At 44.3% G+C, this 5,956-nt stretch overlaps 1 non-coding gene across 1 annotated transcript; it reads left to right on the forward strand.

Annotated features, from left to right (window-relative positions):
- The first annotated feature begins 5,547 nt into the window (after positions 1-5,547).
- On the forward strand, positions 5,548-5,620 carry TRNAK-CUU. The gene has a single exon. It is a non-coding gene; the product is annotated as a tRNA-Lys (tRNA).
- The last annotated feature ends 336 nt before the right edge of the window (positions 5,621-5,956 follow it).

Genomic DNA, 5,956 nt, shown 5'->3' on the forward strand with positions numbered 1-5,956 from the left:
CTGAGCCTGCCATCCTGGTCTGACCCACCAGATCAGGTGCCGATTGGGGGTCTTAGGGTGAGGGGGGGGTTCTGGCCCAGGAGGGGATATCTTCGGTGGAGAGGCATGGGGGCATCCGCTGTCACCCTTGGTGGCAGGAGTTACTCCCCACCATGCCTCAGATGGTGGGAGGGACTGACTCAGTCTACTCCAGAGGTGAAATGTGGCAGCCAGCACGTTACAAGTAACCCATGGGTGGGTTTTTTTCAGCCGGTATGTTTTGGCATTTAAAAAACAGTTAGGTGTCAACATCTAAAAAACAGGAATTTTTGCTTAAAATTCAAATTTCTGGTTCCTTTCTAAATAAACTCAGAAGAGCTGGTGGTTCTGCATGCCCAGCAGTGGCTGCCCTTGTAGATCAGACCTCTTGTCTCACAGGCAGCCTTGGCCCCTCCACTCATCTGCCAGGCCCTGTAGCATCAAACTTCTTTCAACTATAAGTCTTTTTCAACCAATCAAGAAATGCTTCAAAAGTTCCAGAAAATGAAAGTTCAGATTTAAAACTTGTTACCTGACTGGTGCATAATAACCAAAGCGTGGGTGTGGCTAGACTACTTTATCCAAGTTCCAGCTCTATGATTTGTTACGCTGCTCCCAACATGCCTGCAAGTCTTATAACTGCCCAACTGCAAGACCGCAGAAAGTCTGTAGACAGTAACACAGACATCAACTATATGGAATCTTACATACCTTAAGCAAAAAAAAAAAAAAAAAGGGTCCTGGAGCAAAACTGCCACCTTGTATGGCAGGTAGGATGTGGCAGTCATCTTCGTTACTCCTGGGAAGAAGGAGGCTATCCTGTATGGGTGAAGGGGGATTGACAGGTTGGCTTATCAGTTTCCAGGGAAACCAGCAGCTGGGGCAGGGGGCAAGCACATTGGCAGCTACTGATTAAGCCCTGTGATTAAGAGGATTGGGTAGTCAAAAGAGTAAAAGCAGGGACTGGTCAGGCAGGGGGTGTACAGAGAGCAAGAGAACAGCCATCTTGAGCGGCCAGAACATACAGATTCATTAACTGCGTGTCCTTGAGCAGGTTACTTCACTGTGTCTCAGTTTCCTTAACGTTATGATGATAAGAACAATACCACTTTCCTCCCAGGACTGTTATGAGGCTGAAATGAATTAATACATATACAGTATGTTGGAAAGTGCCTGTGTCATGGAAAAGGAGAAGGGGTACATGAGAAAGCGGTTATGGCATTGGAGGCCTTGAAGGTGCCCCAGCACCAGCCTGACAGGGATATGTCAAGCCCAGCTCTTCTATAGGCTGTGTGGTCTTAGACGAGTCATTTAACCCATCTGAAGGTCCTTTGAGGCTGTGGAGATACTTCACAGAGCGGAGACTCTACAATTGGCAGTTATTAGTATTAAGTGCTTGCTAAATACTCTTGGCTTCCTTCCACAGCCTCCACAAGCCCTGTTGCCCACCACTTTCAGGGCTGGGGAATGGATATTGATCTGGAAGACTGGGAGATTGAGCTGAAAAGAACAAAGAGGCTATGCTGGGTACAAAGGCACCATTGTGAGCACACGGGCTCACAATTTCCTTTCTGTCCTTTCAATGTGCAGGAATGTCATTTGGGACCTGAGTGGGAAGGGCATGGGAATCTGTCCAGAGTCTACCAGCTAGTCTCAGGAAAGGCCAAAGAAGCACAGGACACCAGAGGAGACACAGCCCTGCAAGGTCCTCATGTGTCTCGTTATGTAGGTGAAGAATTTGGGGCCCAGAGTAGGAAAGAGACGCCTCATGATACAGAGCGAATCAAGGGTGAGAACCAGAGCCTTACACAGAGGGCAGCAGGAAGTCCCACTGCTCCAGGTCTTCTATTCTTTGGGGGCATTTGAGACATTGCTCAGTTAGTAAAGAATCCACCTGCAATGCGGGAGACCTGGATTAGATCCCCAGGTTGGGAAGATCCCCTGGAGAAGGGAAAGGGCTACCCACTCCAGTATTCTGGCCTGGAGAATTCTATGGACTATACAATTCATGGGGTCTCAAAGAGTCGGACATGACTGAGCAACTTTAACTTCACTTCACTCAGACCTTTGACCTTTACTCCAAATGAAGTTGTATATTCTATCACTAAACACACTGACAAAATGGCAAAAGCAAACATTTCTATTGCAACTTAAATATTTAGAAGTGCACTTGGCATCCTGGAAGTCTGAAAGTCCATGGCTTTGTCTTTCTAGCACAGAGTGGCTATAAAATTTAGTACAGGTGGGGGTGGGCCAGAGAGATAGGTTGAAGCAAGATCAGGTAAGACCAGACAGGCTTCATTAAGGAGTTTGCACTTTGGGCTTCATCCTGAGGCAGTGTACAACACTGGAGAGATCTAATAGAAAGAGCAGAAGGATCGTGCTGGCTGCAAAGATCTCCCCAGACCATGAGGAGGGTGGTTTAGCTCTGGCTGGTGCCCAGAAGGAGGCAGGAAGGAGAAGGGAATACCAGGGTCTTCAGAGTGCTCATTTCAGCCATCACCATGGTGACAGTGGAAGATGGTACAGTTCCTCTCAAGGAAATTTCCTAATTAAAATTTCAAGTGTTTTTGTGTTTCAGGCTGGCCTAGACCCTGGCTTCACCCCTGTTCTCTCTGAACACAAGCAGGTAAGCTGAGAAGTGGAGGGAATAGAAAAGGAAATGGTAGGTTGAGATGAGGGGCCCCAGCAGTGCCACCAGCCTTCGAAGCCTTGGTCACACATCCTCCATCCTCTACCTAGAGGATCCCCAAGCCCAACATCTAATGGAAATCAAGTTGTGTCTCTTCAGAATAAGAAAAGCTTTGCTTCTGCCACTCACTTAGTGAGACTCAAGGGAAGCGACCAGCACTTTTGTCCAGAGATCTAGGTGGTCATGAATTCAAGAGCTCCTTGGAGACCTCTTTAAGTTCTCCCCTTTCTAGCCCTTCCTCTCTCGCTCTCATCCCTTGTCTTCCCACCTCCCTGTATTTGTAGATGAAGAAACAGAGGCCCACATTAAAGAGGTGACTTATGTAAAGATTAAAATTCCATAGGAACTTCCTAAAGAAATTACACATACAACTGCAGCCCACCAGGCTCCTCTCTCCATGGAATTCTCCAGACAAGAATATTGGAGTGGGTTGCTATTGCCTTCTCCAGGGATTGAATAAGGGGCCCAGGGATTGAATAAGGGGCTCTCGCAAATTCTTTACCATCTGAGCCATCAGGGAAGCCCAGAATTTCTATATGAGCCTACAACTTCATTTCTGGATATACACCCCAAAGAACTGAAAGCAGAGAATTAAACAGATATTTGTACACCAATATTCAGAGCAGCATTACTCACAAAAGTTTGCCTTTTGTGAGTAATGCCCAAATGCCCATCAACTGATGAATGGATAAGCAAAATGTGGTATATTCATGAGATGCAATATTTATTCAGTCTTAACAAAAAAGGAAATTCTGATATACGCTGCAACATGGATGAACTTTGAAAACATTATGCTAAGTGAAATAAGCTAGACACAAAAAGATAAAATATTGTATGATTCCACTTACATGTGGCACATAAGAGTAATCAAATTTATAGACAAGGAACTTACCAGTGATCCAGTGGCTCAGCCCCTGGGCTCCTGGTGCAGGGTGCCTTGGTTCGATCTCTAGTCAGAGAAGCAGATTCCCACATGCCATAACTAAAGATCCTACATGTTGAAACTGGAAGATCCCATGTGCTGCAACCAAGACCCATCGCAGTCAAAATAAAAGAAAAAAAATTATAGAGACAAAAAGTAGAATGGTGGTTACCAGGGGCTGAGGGAAGAATGGGGAATTGTTTAATGGGGACAGAGTTTCAATCTGGGAAGATGAAATAGTCCTGGAGTAGGATGGTGGTGATGGTTGCACAACAATGTGAATATATGAATGCCACTGAACTGTACATTTAAAAATGGTTAAAATAGTAATTTTATGTTTATTTTACTATAATTAAAAAAATGAAACACATACACAGTACAGGATGGTACCCAATCCAGAATTACCTATTGCCTCTGATTATTTGTAGCCACTGTATCTCTTTTAACATAGCAAAAGTCATTTTTAAAAATACAACACTTACTTGTTGAACACACCAGGCGGGTTGTTATGGGAAATTTCCCACTTTCTGATTTTGTGCTTCTGTTTCTTTATGCTGTCATTTGTCTGGTTCCTCAACTCTCTTTATTTCCTGTAAATTGGAATTAATATCTAACGGTTGATGTGCCTGTGTGCTCAGTCGCTTCAGTTGTGTCCAACTGTTTGTAACCCTAAGGCCTGTAGCCCAGCAGGCTCCTCTGTCCATGGGATTCTCCAGGCAAGAATACTGAAATGGGTTGCCAAGCTCTTCTCCAGGGGATCTTTCAAATCCACAGATCGAACCATGCCCCTCCCCATCCTGCTTCTTCTGCATTGCAGGCAGATTCTTTACCCACTGAGCCACCTGGGAAGCTGGGGTTGATAGATCCAGGTAAAACATTTTTTGGCTAGAATAAATAATTACCATTGATCTTGTGTCCTTCAGATTATATCACCACTGAAGACACAATCTTGCTGAAGGTTAGTAGACCACTAGCAAAACTCAAGATTACTTTCTCAGAGTGGTGACAGTCTGATATCTCCATGTTAACAATTAGATTGGCCCCCCTGCCTCTAGAAGGTAACCCATGTAGACCCAACCATGTAACCTTGATGGATAAACCTTTACAAGGGTTTGCAGATTTCTGCTTTTTCTAATCCTACATTTTCTCCCTACCCTAGAAAGAAGAGCACTCCCTCATCAACTGGGACTCTGGGTACTACTAGAAAAGCAGAATAAATCTTTAATTCTTTTCGTTTTAGTGGGGAGAGGTTTGCAGTAATGGGCCCTTCCCACACAGAGGTGCTATCATACTGAAGGACAAATGTCTTCACCTTTTAGTTGTGTGTGAGCAAACGCCATAACTAATTCAATTAATTTCTGAGACTACGTTAGCTTTTACATCGTCTATTATGTGAACAATGGGGCATAGTTTGTTGAACCACCTTCGTGCCACAGATACCTCAAAGCCACGGGGGGCCGTGAGAGGCCAGCCCACTCTACTGCTGTGCTTTTTTTCTGATTTTCTCTGGAAGGTACGCAGGACGTTCCTCCGAGCCAGCTCTTGTGTCTGGCCACGGAGGTGTCGAGGACATTCTGGGTCCCCGAGCTGCAGGGGTGAGCGGTCTGCCAGCAGAGATCCCCGGGATAAACATCAGACACCCTACGCTCACTTCCGCTTCGGGGTCGTTTGCATCAGTCCCCTCCATCGCTGACCGCTAGAGGGCCGTTTATATACTTTTTTAAATAGTAAAAGTTTCCGTGCACACAATCAGAAATGAAACACGGTTTTGAGAGTAGTTTAAAAAAAAAAAGAAAAGAAAACTTCACCGAAAAATTTATGAAAAAAACAAATTAAACGCAAAATATGTCTTGAAACAGGTTAAAATAATCTTGATATTTTTGAAAGGACCGAAGAAAAACCTAACTCTGCGACTGCCCGGCTAGCTCAGTCGGTAGAGCATGGGACTCTTAATCCCAGGGTCGTGGGTTCGAGCCCCACGTTGGGCGGTTGGCTTAAGACCTTTTTCCAACATGCTAGCAGTTCTTACCATCCGTAAGAACTGACCTTAATCCAGAGGTTCTTGTTTTCAAACAATACATTAAAAACTACTAAGACTGAACAAGTTAAAAAAGGGAACAATAAAACTAGAAAACAATTTCAGATTATAAATACACACTTAAAGAGTATATGTGTAGGGAAATATTTGTTACTGAGTGGTTTATTTGAAAGGCAGTGGAATGCCAAAGGTTAAGAGACAGAGGACATGAAAAATTAATGAAATTGTAGGGTTCATAAATATTGCTGAAGTGATCTCTGTCAAAATGTTTGAAATGCATAGTTTT

The sequence above is a fragment of the Cervus canadensis genome, chromosome 17 (genome assembly GCF_019320065.1).
Source record: "Cervus canadensis isolate Bull #8, Minnesota chromosome 17, ASM1932006v1, whole genome shotgun sequence".
NCBI classification, from domain to species: domain Eukaryota; kingdom Metazoa; phylum Chordata; class Mammalia; order Artiodactyla; family Cervidae; genus Cervus; species Cervus canadensis.